At 43.2% G+C, this 14,466-nt stretch overlaps 1 long non-coding RNA gene across 3 annotated transcripts; it reads right to left on the reverse strand.

Annotated features, from left to right (window-relative positions):
• Positions 1-228: 228 nt before the first annotated feature.
• Positions 229-14,400, reverse strand: LOC125698932 (uncharacterized). 3 transcript variants are annotated; one of them, XR_007379378.1, is made up of 7 exons: positions 14,287-14,400; positions 13,786-13,840; positions 7,947-8,122; positions 7,403-7,498; positions 6,525-6,774; positions 1,555-4,940; positions 229-1,469 (listed from the first exon to the last, which is right to left on the reverse strand). It is a non-coding gene; the product is annotated as an uncharacterized LOC125698932 (long non-coding RNA). The 3 variants fall into 3 exon arrangements; XR_007379374.1 differs by having other exon boundaries at positions 229-4,940; XR_007379375.1 differs by lacking the exon at positions 6,525-6,774 and having other exon boundaries at positions 229-4,940.
• Positions 14,401-14,466: the final 66 nt, after the last annotated feature.

Consider the following 14,466-nt stretch of genomic DNA (forward strand, 5'->3'; position numbering starts at 1 on the left):
GCTGTGCAGGAGAAGATGCAAACAGCCTGAAACACGATTTGTTGTGGCTGCACTCAGTGTCTGCTTTCTGAGAACGCGGCTGCCTCAGGCCTGCAGCATGAGTTTTCAGATATGCTTAGCATTAAAATGCGGTTAACGAGCCCAGCTGAACTTTTACAATTAATGAAGGCACTGTGAAATCATACTTTTGTATTTATTTATTTTTAGCTTCTATGGAAATTACAGTGATGCAGTCATGCTCTGAGTGTATGTGTGCTCTTGTGTCTGTCTATGCTTTGCAAATAACTCCTGGCCATATTCATCCCACTTTCACTTAAGGCTAGTAGCTTCAAAGGTGCTGGGTACCCACATGTTTCATGAAAACAGGCAGCTGAATATTGCAGAGGGAAAGGCTAAGCTTTACACAGAAGGAATTTTACAGCATCAAACCAAGCCATGTTAGTCATGAAAGAGTCCACATAGGAAAGCAATATGAACTATACGCCCCAACCTCATGAAAAGCCTCAGTCTGAGACACATCACCAGTGGATCTCACTGTGAGATGAAAATAAGTTGGAAACGGAGTTTCATTTGTTGTGTGGCACATGGAAATAATTATCTACCTATGATAATAAAAAATAAACTTAAAAAATACATTTTCTCTTCCTACCTTGTCCCCTCTCTTGCTTTGCTTTCTTTGCTGCGGTTCCATGATCCAAAACCAGATTCTGGGTGACCAGGAAGAGAGAGCTGATAACTGTGGACAGAGAACTCAGCTTTTAGAACATTTTAATGAAGATAAACTTATCGTTGGGACTTGAACCAGGAGCATTTTACTGTTTTTGAACATTCTTTAGGTGTTAGCAGGCCATTGGATGTTTGGTACGTCCACCACTAAAACTATAAAAGAATCTATGCCAGTGGATGAATTAAAAGGCTTTTTTTTGGGAAAAACAAACAAGCAAGCAAACAAACAAACAAAAAACAACAGTAAAACTGTGCTAGCTTTAAACTTTTGATGGTCTTCTTGCTACTTGCAACAGAACAACCCAAGCAGCTCTCATCCTGTGTTTAGGGTCTCACCTTCCCAAAACTGTTTGACATAGGACTGACTTTCTGAATCAGAACTGAGTGAAGTACTAATAGAAATATAATAAACATTTCAATTGCTGGAAGAAACAAACTAAAGATTTGTATGTGCCTTGCTGGTGGCTTTTATTCTCTTTTTTTCTCAGCCACAATATGACAAACCCTTAAGTATGCAAGGAACTCTATGCATATAAATAGCTGCCAGATCTTCTCAAGGGTTCAGAGGTCTGTGGCTTCACAGAGGAAATACATATGAGAATGCAGAGCCTGATGTTGCAATAATTAATCATACTGTTCTACATGCATAATAGAACAGAACAGCATTGTAACTTCGTTATTATGAGATAATCCGTTGACTTCAGCATATTTATTTACGTTAGCAGACAAATGCACCATCCCTCCTGTATGGATGAAATAAACAACAGATGACCTTTGCAAATGGAATAGGAGCATCCAGCCAATTACACAGCAAAAAGGGTCCCTTACGTAGGATCTTCTGATGCTCAGTCCAGGTTGGCACACAGCTTTTTCCCACAGAGCTTCTGGGTCCTAAGTCAAAATCAGAGACCATTTGCAGTGAGCATCTGGGAAGCACCCTGTTTTGGGAGAGAAGATGATGCAATAGAATGAACGTGGACCACAGTGGGATCACATGTGATTTCTATTATAGTCTTAGCCTTATTGTCACGCAATTGCTAACATGGACATGTCTTCTGAATTTGTGAGTTTTACAGTTCATAAAGAAACTCCGTTAAAGTCTGTGTAATTATCTGCAATCCTTGCTTATCCATTTTGTTCATTTAAATACAGTTTTACCATCAGTTCCTCCTTTGCTTTTGAGTCCCAGCTGTCAGCATCTCCCATTCCCAAACCTAACCCTTACACCAAGGTAGGCTCCTTATGCTCCCCTAAGTAGCAATGACGTCAGTAAGTGTCGCAGAGGCAACGCAGATCCAGAAAGAAATGCCCAAACTCAGCTTTCACAGATTGAAAAGCCTCTCACTTCTCATCCTGTGTAAGAGAGGATTAGCTCAGAATGCATTGTATATTAAAATTCAAACCCTATCATAACATGCTTTTCTTCTTTCTTTTTTTTTTCTTTTTTTTTTTTAATGAAAACATTCCAGGGCATGTTTTTATCATTGTTTATTCTGCTTCTGAGAAAAGCATGTGGAGAAAGACTAACAATAAAATAATACTGTTTAAAAAGTGAAAAACTTGACTAATTCAGAAGTGAATATATTCTTTTTCTTAGTCATACATGTACATTACTTAGCAGTTATAAACATGTTGAAACCTGCTGTTTAGTTCTCAATTACTTTTCATTTCTTTTCCTTTTCCTTATTGCTATTTTTTATGTGTCAAACCCTTTAGGCTGGTCCTGGCTGAAACTAGGGTCCTCATTGCCCACAAAAAGAACTCACTTTTGATGGGTTTGTTTTCTTCCAAACTGTTTGTTCATCTCTGGATATTACACAAATGATGCAATACTACAAATATATACTTATGATTACCATGGACAAATAGTCTTGATTCAGTTCAGTATGATTTGTTTTGTTGCAATAAATTACATGCTTTAATTAACAGAAGTCTCAGACAGACACTTACCTATGTATTTTCTGCTGGCTTCCTTTGTCCTCTAAATTGCAATAGGAGCCCTTTCACAATTAGGTATACAGAACATCTGTATTAATACAACCTTTTGCTGATGATTTTGAAGCCACTCACAATCAGGTGGTATTCTCACAGTGCACGCTCACTTGATCATGAGAAGAGCTGATGTCATCAGAATCCCTTGAGTTGCTGTAAAGTATTATTCCTGCTTTACAGAGGAGGGCAGTAAGAAACATAGTTTAATCTCTAATTACTGAAAGCTGTTATCAAGCAACTTGTACCCTCTGAGTATTCCTAATGTTGGGAAGCAGAGACTTTTCAGTCCCCAATCAACCCCAGCCACATGGTAGCTGCATATTGGGATTAGGCTCTGATGTACAGTATTTCCTCTTCCTGCATCCTAATTTCCACTGCAAGGAAATTGAGGCGTAGGCAAAAAAAGGACCTACAGGTGTTCCACCAGGTCTCCATCTGGGCAGACAGAGGACAACAATGCTGGGGAGGATAACAAAGGATAATAGAGGAGGAACACATCATGAAGCCCACAGCACCCCACCTATTGCCTGTTTGACTAAAGATTGCAGGTAGGTACAGCAAAAACATTCCCTTAGCATTCGGATCCAGGTAATGGGAATTCCTGGCAATCATGGGACTAAGGTGCATTTTGTTGATTGACACTTGTGCTCTTATTCCAGAATCACTTTTTCCCTCATTTCTGTTTACTACTACAGAGCCACTCTGGATGCTACAATTTTATTGATATTGATATTGATATCACAGTTGTAAAATAACTCCCTGAGCAGTTAAAACTCTCCTTTTTATAAAGCAACTCGTTCTACTAAAAATACAAGAATTTCCTTCCTATTATCAGTTCATCTACAACACCCTTCTACAGTCACATCCTTCCTGTCCCTAATACTCACCTACAAGTCACAGTTTCTTTCAGCTTTTACCTCTGTTACCACTCTCCATCTATGACATGTATTTCAGTTTCCCTGCAGAACGGCTGCCGTTTTCTCTGGGATATTTCAAGGGAAGCTAATTTACTTGATGAAATTGCTTCAAGGTGATCCATCTTGGACAGTCCAAAAGTCTGTACGCTTTGTATGTGCTGTGCAGACATTAACACCTCACCTTTGGTTCACAAGCTCTCCCCACTGTGAGCAGTTTTTCCCTTATTCAGATTAAGTGTACAACAAACATGTGGTTGCCACTGTGGTGTCCCAAGAGCAGTGGGATGGAAAAGTCCATCAAGGCTGAATTGTTGGAGGCTAAAAGGGATCCCATGAGTCAAGGCTGGCTTCCACCTTTTTCCATCTTGCTGAGGGATGAAACTAGGTGGTGTTCTCTGCCTGAGAATATTGTGAAAGCACTGCTTGGGCTGTCCTTCCTTCCTGTTCAAGGTTAATGTTTTCCTAAGTAGAAACCTGTGTATTTTCTCCCAGTGTCCCAAGCTGGAAATGCAAAGTGCTTCATTTACCACAGAGCCACTCAGAATCAAGTTAATGGGTGCCAAGCAAGAACTTGGATAGAACAAGACAGAACAAATGCAGTCCCAGGTGGGAATTTAGTGACACTTCCTGCTTCTTTGACTGACAATGCACAGGCTCAGAGCTCAAGACTGACAAAACACTGCACTTCTGCAAAGGTCTGTTTCCCTCTCCTCAGCCAGCTCTCATCTCAGTCAGAGAGGAAAAAATGGGGTTACTTCAATGTGGGGAGCAGAGAGCACTTTCCAAAATGACCCATCACTTTCCAAAGGAGAGATGCAGCTGGCAGGCAAAAGGACACAAACCAGGACGTTTGTGGTGGTCCTTCTAAAAGGACCAACAGGGAGAATGAATGGGCACTGCTGTCTTGGAAGGTGTTGATGTGTATCCTCAACGCATTTTTGATTCAGTATACACTTAGAAAAGTACTTGTGACTGCAGCTCTGATAAACAAAAGGAACAGGCTCTGTAGCCTTTTTTTTAATTCCTTCTGTGTTCCTAAATATTTACCAGAACCAAAGTTCTGCCAACTCATGCCATGAATATTCCCTGCAACTCCAGCAATAAATGGAAGCTCTTCAGAAGTTACTGCTTTAGAGCTAAGCGTAAGGCACACAAACTCTGGAGACGTTCAAGACCTGCCTGGATGCCTACCTGTGCTACCTGGTGTAGGGAACCTGCTTTGGCAGGGGGGTTGGACTCGATCATCTCTGGAGGTCCCTTCCAACCCCTACAATTCTGTGATTCTGTGATTCTGTGAAACTCAGCCTGTAAGACAAAACAGAGGAGAAAACACAGCCTAGTAAATATGATAATGTGATTTATTCAAGTGCTTCACACTGAGGAGCATCTCTCTAGGTCTTCTAAACCCAGACAAGGCTGATAACCCCTGTGTACTGAGGAAAGCAAGGTGTGCCAAATCACATCTATCCCTATATATGTACATGTATTTATTTGTAATAAAAGTTACTGTTCTCTTCTTAATTTGACTTTGAAACTAGCATGAAAATTGACTTAATCTCCACACTCCCAGTCTCATTAAACTGTTTATTTCCCTTGCTCTTCTTATTCTGTTATTTTTTGTTGTTGCTGTTTGTTTTGGTTTTTTGGCTCCTTCTCCTTTATTCCTGGTTCCTGTTTAGTTGTGTTTGCTCTTGTTTTTCAAATATGGGACCTGCTTCTATTGTCTTACTCAGGCAGTCCTTTATTGAAAGCAAATGGCAGTCTTACTGGAGAGAAGGCAGCAGAAATGATCCACTGTTTTCATCTTAAGGTCTTGTTTTTGTGACAAGCTGCAAGCTGGTACAGATATTCGATATATAAGTAGCCTCAGGTTTGACTGCAGAGGACCATATAAATTTTATATTTCCACATACAATCTATATAAGGAATTTACTTCTAATAAATTTCTATATTTTTAACCTGTTTTTAAAATGGTTTCCATTTAGAAGGAGCGGTATTATTTAGGATTTTTTTTTTGTGCTATGAATTATTAAGACTGAAAGAAAACTAACTGCATTGCTGGCAAGGTACACGTGTAAAATCATTGGCCCATCCCTTTGACTGATGAGGGGTTCCTGTCAAATCATTTGAGTGATACGTTTTGCCCCAAACCCTTTGTATTCTTCTCTGTTGCTTCCAGAAATGGCCAATATATCCTGGTACATAAACTTTAATAATCTTGAAAAAGGATTGTAAACTCCTTTGTTTAGCAGAGGGAAGATTGATGGCTTATCTCTAAGGCAGTCAAGACTCATAATTGTACAACTTCAGTTAATGGGAATATTTCTCTTTACTTCAGTAACTACAGAATGAAGTCACAGGCAGGAAGATAGATGTTTTTTTTTGTCTATCTCCAGAGGAGAGAGTTGAGAATCCTTCTTAGTCTGAGGCTACTGTTTTCTCTCTAAAAATTGGCATTTCCTTGAAAAATAACCATTACTTTTATTTTTCTTGCATAATATATTTCCCTAGCGTGGTGTCTGAACAAATAGGCAGTCAACTCGCCACAGCTTGTTTTAGCCTGTGCTCGTCTGGCCAATGCTGTGTTTTGCTGGATACACAGAAGTTCATAACAACAGACCACAGGGATTTCCTGAGAAGCTAGGAAATATTTCTTCAGCTTCCTCCATCTTCTTCAGGGTTTCAGGGCTGTGATCAGAACACTGCCCCATCTACCAGCTTGGAAAAGCTGGAGAGACCTCACCGTGGCCTTCCAATACTTGAAGGGAGCACAAACAGGAGGGGGAATGGCTGTTTATGAGGGTGGATAGAGATAGCACAAGGGGGAATGGCTTTAAACTGAGACAGGGGAGGTTTAGGTTAGATATCAGGTGGAAGTTTTTCACTCACAGGGCGGTGAAGCACTGGAACAGGTTGCCCAAGGAGGCTGTGGATGCCCCATCCCTGGAGGCATTCAAGGCCAGGCTGGATGTGGCTCTGGGCAGCCTGGTCTGCTGGTTGGTGACCCTGGACACAGCAGGGGGTTGAAACTGGATGAGCATTGTGGTCCTTTTCAACCCAGGCCATTCTGTGATTCTATCATTCTATGACACCAGCCTCAAAATTATAAAGTTTGTTATCTCCATATCTTTAAATCATCCTAAAGAGAAAAACACTGGTGAGAGATCGCATGTTTTTGATTTTTGTCTCTGTAATAAGCCAAACTATGAGACTTTCTGAGGGGTAAACATCTTTCCACAAATCTAGTCATGATTAAGAAGGTGGTCTCTTGGTAAATGTTCTTGAAGGAATTTTTAAAACAGGTATAAATGATTGCTAGATACCTCACTGTCTTTGGCCCAGGGACAACAGCATTTAACAAACAGAATGCTGCAGCCCACTCCACATTTTGCTCTCATTAACTCACAATTTCAACTTCTGTTTTTCATTTCTTTTTTCTTATTCTGAATTTGTAACAAATAGTATAAGGTTTGTCCTCTATAATGCCAACAAGTTAAAGGAGAGAAACCCTCATATATTGTTCTGCTTTACTGGAATGACCATATCATGACAGAAAGCTCCTTCACGCCACAGCATCCCTGGGGAAACCTTTCCTTATTTTTATTAAGCCAGGTCTCATGTTATTGAACTTAGGGATATTTTAAAGAAAATACAAAACAGAGTGGGCTCCTCTACAAGCCTGTATATTGAGTAGAAAGATGATTAAAATCTAAGCATTTAAAAATGTGTTTTATCTCAAAAGAACAGGTAGGGAAAGCTCTGATTACTTCATGGTACAAGTTGTGGATCCCATCCTCTGCTTCCACTACTCTCCTGCAGCCCCTGGTGATTTGTATTGCTGCTCTTCTGTTCTCCAGGATGCTCTGAATGTCAGGAAAAGAGAAAGAGAGGTGATGAACACAGAGATCTCAGCATTCGGGCCATTTTAACTCCCCTAAACATCTTCATTACCAGACTGATCATGCCAGTTGTTCTGATATTGAGAGTGAGGTTTCATTTTACATCCAAGGCCAAGTTGGTGAGGGCTGCTGCCTACAAGGAGCCCTTTCACTGTTCCTTTCCTTCCTCCCCCACCAGCCAGCTCTGGCTGCTTCCCTGTGGGTAAGCCTGGGGATCGTGGCACTGATCCAGCTCGAGTTCTTACACCAAGCAAGGGCAGGGGCAGAAATGAGGGGAAAGAATGCAAACATTTCTCTCTTGGATCCAGTTTATCTCTGACCACAAAAAGACTGACTCACAGGAAGCAATGGGGGTGCCACCGTGGCAGATATACATAGAGTCTCCAAAATTCAGTGTAACATGAAACTTCACCTGAGGGTACCAGCTGATGCTTCAGTCACCTCTGGGTGCAGCCTCTGACTCCTGCTGCTTGGGGAGAAAGTTTGTCTTAGGTGTGGCAGAGCAGCTAGCAGGAAAATTAACTCTTCAGCACAGGATGTACAGCGCACTGTTCTGTGAGCAGGGTTGTATGCCAGCCCCACTGAAACCTGTTCAAACATGATACAGCCTTTCATCCTTTGTGTTGTGTAACTCATGAAGCACTGCAGAAGTTTACCCTAAAAAACAACAGTTGCTAAGCAGAAATAACCTTATAGCATCAGGCTGGAATGGTTAGTTCATTTCTTTTTGGCCGAATTCAAAGCATAGAAATACTCTGAAAATTGACAGAAGCAACAAAAACTTCAGAGGAAAATAATGATAATGATAATGATAATGATAATGATAATGATAATGATAATAAATAACTTGAAGAGAGGAAATTTTGATACATTTGGTGAGAATTGGACTGGAGAAGACCATAGCAGCAAAAGGCCTCACAGTGTAACCGCAGAATCATAGAATCACTAAGGTTGGAAAAGACCTCTAAGATCTGAATGCTTCTTGATGACTCCACCATTTCCAGGGATGATGACTCCACCATCTCCCTGGGCAGCCCGTTCCAGCACCCAAACGCTCTTTTGGAGAAGCTTTTCCTGACGTCCATCCTGAACCTCCTCTGGCTCAACTTAAGGCCATTACCTCTTGTCCTATTGCTAGTTACATGGGAGAAGAGCCCAACTCTCACCTCAACACAACCTCCTTTCAGGCAGTTACAGAGAGCAATGAGGTCTCCCCTGAGCCTCCTCTTCTTCAGACTGAACAATCCCAGTTCCTTTAACCACTCCCCATAACACTTGTGCTCCAGATCCCTCACCAGCTTCACTGCCCTTCTCTGGACAGGCTCCAAGGCCTCAATGTCTTTCTTTTAGTGAGGGGCCCAAAAGTGAGCATTGTACTGGAGGTGCAGCCTCACAGAGCTGAGTAGAGGGGAACAATCACCTCCCTGCTCTTGCTGACTGTACTGTTTCTGATACAAGCCAGGATGCCACTGTGCTTCTTGGTCTTGTTGAACCTCATCCCATTGGCCTCAGCCCAGTGATCCAGCCTGTCCAGCTCCCTGTGTAGGGTCTATCCACTCCCAGGCAGATCCACACTTCCAGCCAACTTGATGTCATCTGCAAACTTACTGAGGGTGCACTCAATGCCCTCATCCAGGTCATCAATAAAGATGTTGAAGAGGACAGGCCCCAGCACCGACCCCTGGGGAACACCACTCGTGACTGGTTGCCAGCTGGATTTAACTCCATTCACCACCATTCTCTGGGCCCAGCCCTCCAGCCAGTTCTTTACCCAGCCAAGAGTGTACCTGTCCAAGGCACAGGTTGCCAGCTTCTGCAGGATGATACTATGGGAGACAGTGTCAAGGTTTTGCTGAAGTCCAGGTAGACTACATCAACAGCCTTTCTCTCATCCTCCAGGTGAGTCATGATCAAGCAGGTCATAAAATCACAGAATGATGAGTTGGAAGGGACTTTAGAGCACATCCAGTTCCAACCTCCTACTGTGAGCAGGGCTGCCACCCATCAGCTCAGGCTGCCCAGGGCTCCATACAACCTGGCCTTGAATGCCTCCAGAGATGGAGACATTCCAGTGTCTCACCACCTTTTCCCTTAACATCTAATCTAAATCTCCCCCCTTTTAGTTTAAAGCCATTCTCCTTTGTCCTGTAACTATGAGACCATATAAAAAATTGGTCCCCCCCTCCTTATAAGCTCACTTCAAGTACTGAGAGGTCACAATGAGGTGTCCCTGGAGCCTTTTTTTTCTGCAGGCTAAAGTAGCTCAGTTCCTCAACCTTTCTTCATAATAGCAGTGCTCCAGTCCTCTGACCATCTTTGTGGCCCTCCTCCGGACCTGCTTCAACAGCTCTGCAGCCTTCCTGTATGGGGAACCTCAGGCCTGGATGCAATACTCCAGATGGGGCCTCACAAGAATAGAGCAGAGAGGGAAAATCCCCTTCCTCTCCCTTCTGGCACACCTCCGTTGATGCAATTCAGGATACAGTTGGCCTTTTCGGCTGCAAATGCATGCTGCTGGCTCATGTCTAGCTTATTGTCCACCAGAACCCCCAGGTCCTCCTCAGCAGGGCAGCTCTCAAGCAGAGAGTTCTTCTCCCAGTCTGTACATACACTGCCAGCATTTGTCCTTCTTGAACCTCATAAAGTTCACACGGACCCACTTCTCAAGCTTGTCCAGTGCTTCTGGCCTGACTTTGTCTTCTCTGCACAGACAGCATTCACTCCAAGTAAGAGAGAAGCCGAGCATCAAGCACAGATGTGTGAGATGCCAATGATCTGGTTGGAAATCACCAAGTATGGGAAACTTCACAAATCTGGTGATGCAGCCGCTACAGATGTGTTTCTCTTTGGACCACAAACACACATAACTTCAGTAAAACCATGTCTTTGATGGACAGGACAGATCTTGTATGTGTGTGTATTTGACACAGAGCCAAAGAAAGCTTGCACCAGTAATGGTCTGTAGGACCAGCCACGAGATCCAGCACCTCATATGGACAGGGCCATGTGCCAGCCTGAAAGGGCAAGTGAGGAAGTTGGAACACGATGCAGCAGGAAGAGAGACAAGCAGCAGGTACAAAAAAGCCCTGAGGCCCAAACAGAAATTGGACACTATGACACTCCATGTTTGGATAAATTGCGATGGGACAAGTGGAATTCATCTTTAACTGCCCTAAACAGGTGTCCTGGGGTAAACTGTACCTGACTGTACAGTCTTGAGTGCTAACAGAGAAAGTAGAAAGGAACAGTTATATCAGCTCAATAAATCCTAAAAATCAAGACATTTGCAGCACATGTTTAATGTACAAAATAGTATTTGTTGGGCTGGAAAGGAAAGGACAGCAGCTGCTAGGATACTAGAGGACAAGAGCTTGCACACAATTTTCATTTCTGTGAACAGAGAGAAGGAGAAAACCTTAAGGGAAAAGAGAGAGAGCCTTCAAGTTATTCTGTGTCCTTACATTCCCTGAGAATTTTTTTTTCTGTATCTGATTTAGATTATAAAATCCCTTGGGCAGCAACAGTCTTTAATTTGAGTCTTTGTCAGTACTGTCCAAATCATTGATGCTTAATGAGCAAATAAAATGTTAATAAATTAATATAAAGGTTACCTTCCTGCAGACTGGCACTTCACGGATGACATCCAGCTCGAGTTGAAGTAAAAACATTTGTATTGAATATGAGCACAGGATAAGCTTTAAGAGAAAAGCCTGAGTCCTACTGACTTCAAACAAGGGCGGATCTGGGTTACGTTGCAAGCAATTCTTCCTTTGAAATTAAGAGCAGGCAACTGGTGCTGAACGCTCAGGTAAACTGCTGCATGTTGCACATGGTAATTTTCCACCAGACATAATACAGACCCAGTCAGGCAAGCTGCTGTGCCTTGGTGGACCCCTGAATTCCATGTGGGTGCAGAAGCTGGCCATGCAAAGCAGCTTGCTGGATTATGGCACAATTCACTGCTGTGGTGCCACTTGTGCACTCTAATTGGCTTTATTCACAGCAGGGATGACTGAGGTGCCGGAAGGCACAAGCCAAGTTGAAATAGATTTGTCAAGCTTATTTCATGCTTTGTTGTAGCGGCTGCATTTTAGGCAGATTGTGAAAAGTAAGTTATTTCTAAGATTGGTATCACAGTAGAGCTGGGGAGTTTGCTGTAGAGGTTGGGCCCCAAATGTTTGAGAACACCAATAGTCTGCAATCCCAACCAAAACAAACAATTTGGGGGAAAATGGCTAGACCAATTCATCAAGCAGTGGCACAAAAAAAATATATATATGTTCCTCTTTTTGCTGATAAAAGTGGCATTTTCAGTAGAGGATTTTGTCAGTAGGGTTATAGAAGGAAAATACTTATCTTACCTGTGTATCAGGCTTATGCGTCGAAGATAAAGTGTATTCATAGTACAAGCTCTGAATGAATTCAGGGATCTTGCAAAAGGGGCAGTGTGATAGAAAGCTTTTGAGGGGACGTTTGGGTAAGAACATGGCAGATGAAACTCGAGTGGAGCTGACAGGGCTGTGATAAGAAGAATGGGAGGTGGAAGGCAGGATGGGTCAGACAGGAAGAGCTGTGTGAAAAGCCCTGACAAAGCGTGGATGGATTCCATCTTCTGACAAAGGCAGCAAGCTGAAGAGCGTCTGTCACAGAAACAACTTTGGGTTGTCTCTTCCTCTGCTCTGCCTAAGAAATAAGACTGATAGATGTAACTGGACAGAAGTAAATAGAGATATGAAGAGAAACATGAGAGACATGAAGCTGGGAAGAGTGATTGAGGGAAGACAAAACTGTATCAAAATGTCATGCAGTTAATGACAAACAAGGAGCGAAAGAAACAATTAAAAAATATCAACACACCATATGGAACTTTATAAGAGAAACCTTAAAAACAAAATTTTCCTCATCTCAAAACAGTGCCTTTTGAGAATATTGTTATTTAAAACCCCCACAGTTTTACACATTTTCATCCACAGATTGTCTAGTACAGGCATCAGAAAGTTATGATCTCTGTATGTGAGATGGCATGTAGGCTGATTCTGAATTGCAGACGGGAATGCAGAAGAGTGGCCTGAAGTGGCATGGCCTTTGTAAGAGAGGTATCTGAAAGAGAAAGCAGCTCCCAGTCCCGACGGATGCCATTTTCCACTGAGGGTAAACAAGAAATCAATTAAATGCTCCTTAGCAGTGGCAGCTGAAACAATAGAAAACCTCTGCCTAAGGACACAAACACACAGATGTATACAGTGAAGGTCACCTGCCCCACAGGGGGTTCCTGAGATCCATCAATGATGGAGCAGGAGGTCGAGGAACGGAAGCCTTGTCTAGAGAGAGAAGGGGCAGAAATGAGAACCAGAAAGTCATCTGCATATAAACAGATGCATGTACTTTCCTGAGAAAAACCGAAGCTGTGGTTGTGAGAGATGCGATGGGCTGACATAATACTTTTATCTCTGATAAAAACTCCGATACTCAGACTTTTATCTCTAATGCTTTTATCTCTGCAGAAGCGGTGAGGCTGCCCTCCCCAGCTCCCCCTCCCTTGCTGCCCTCAGCCTCACAGTCTCACCATTCACTCTAATGCTGGCCCATAAATGTCTCTGAACTGACACAGCTCACCAACTCAACAGAATAATAACCCAGAAGAACTCAGGCAATTTTCTGCTGGATTGGAGAACTGAATTGGCTCATTGCATGGGTCACGCATGCAGCACAGGCACTGGTGGAAGGAGGGGAGTACGAAGGTGAGGTGAGGGGGAAGATAAAGGGCAAAAGGAGGAAGAGGAGGTAAGATTTCATTTCAGAGGAATGAAGCCATCCAACCAACTCAGCTGCCTGAATACACATAGAAGCAAAGCACAGCCTGGAAGTAAGCAGACAGGGTTTCCTCTTACTCTCTTCTCTAATAGAAAGAACCCCAAATATCCTAAATCCTTGCTAATCGGAAGGCCAAAAGTAGCAACGCCATAAGGGCACTGTTGTTCTCCACTTGTGGAAGGGCAACATTCGCACACGATTCAAGAAGCAGACAGAGGTCTTGAAAGATAAGAGCGCGTGCTGCCTGGGGTATGAGATATCCTCTGTCAAAGATAACGAAATGCCAAGCCTTAGCCCTCTACTGTTTTTCGCATGCCCATCCTCCTGTGAGGAATATCCGAAGGTGTCCTGAAGAACAAAGCAAAGCAAAGCTCAGAACTGCCACGTCTGCATGCTAAATGCTGTGCTGAATGCTAAATGCTGTGCTGAATACACACCTGCCTGTAAGAACTCCACGGAGATGGGGATAGAGGTGTCACCGAGTGCACTGCCCTGTGTGGGAGAGGGACAACAAAGTCTTACTTACTAAAGAAATCAACATGAACCCATAGGAGCATACTGTAGTTTTGGACTGCCTTATCACAAGACTGCATGATTTTTGTGAGAAAGCAGGAACGTTTCTTATGAAAGTTACTGCTAAGGCTGAGTAAACCTCTGGGCCATGTCAGATATGGTTGGGAAGGGCCAAGGGCAGGTTCTGTGTTTCATCCACCGTGCAGCAGCACCTTTTCTATGCTTCTGTGAAATTACCTGCAAACGATTCAGTCAACCTCTCCTGCATTTTAAGGCGGCTGGATTGAATTCCTGGAATACCTGAGGCAACGTGCAGCGTGGAGTACGAGCTGTGCGATCAGCAGCTTTACCCTGGGACCACGCACCACGACCGCGTTTGCTTGGTGGATTTTATACCTTTACCAGAGAAAATAAAAGTTCCTTACATTATCCACGGCCCTTTCAGTGAAAACACTTCAGGACGACGGGATGAACCAGGTTGACGTAGTTCTCCCCCACAGCCATTTTTTCGGTCCCAGATGACCGGGTGGGAGCCCGGGGCTGCGGTGGGCGAGGCCGCCCCTCCGGGAGCGCCGCTCGGCCCCCACACGGCGCCGCGCAGGGCG

The sequence above is a fragment of the Lagopus muta genome, chromosome 1, assembly GCF_023343835.1.
Source record: "Lagopus muta isolate bLagMut1 chromosome 1, bLagMut1 primary, whole genome shotgun sequence".
NCBI classification, from domain to species: Eukaryota; Metazoa; Chordata; class Aves; order Galliformes; family Phasianidae; genus Lagopus; species Lagopus muta.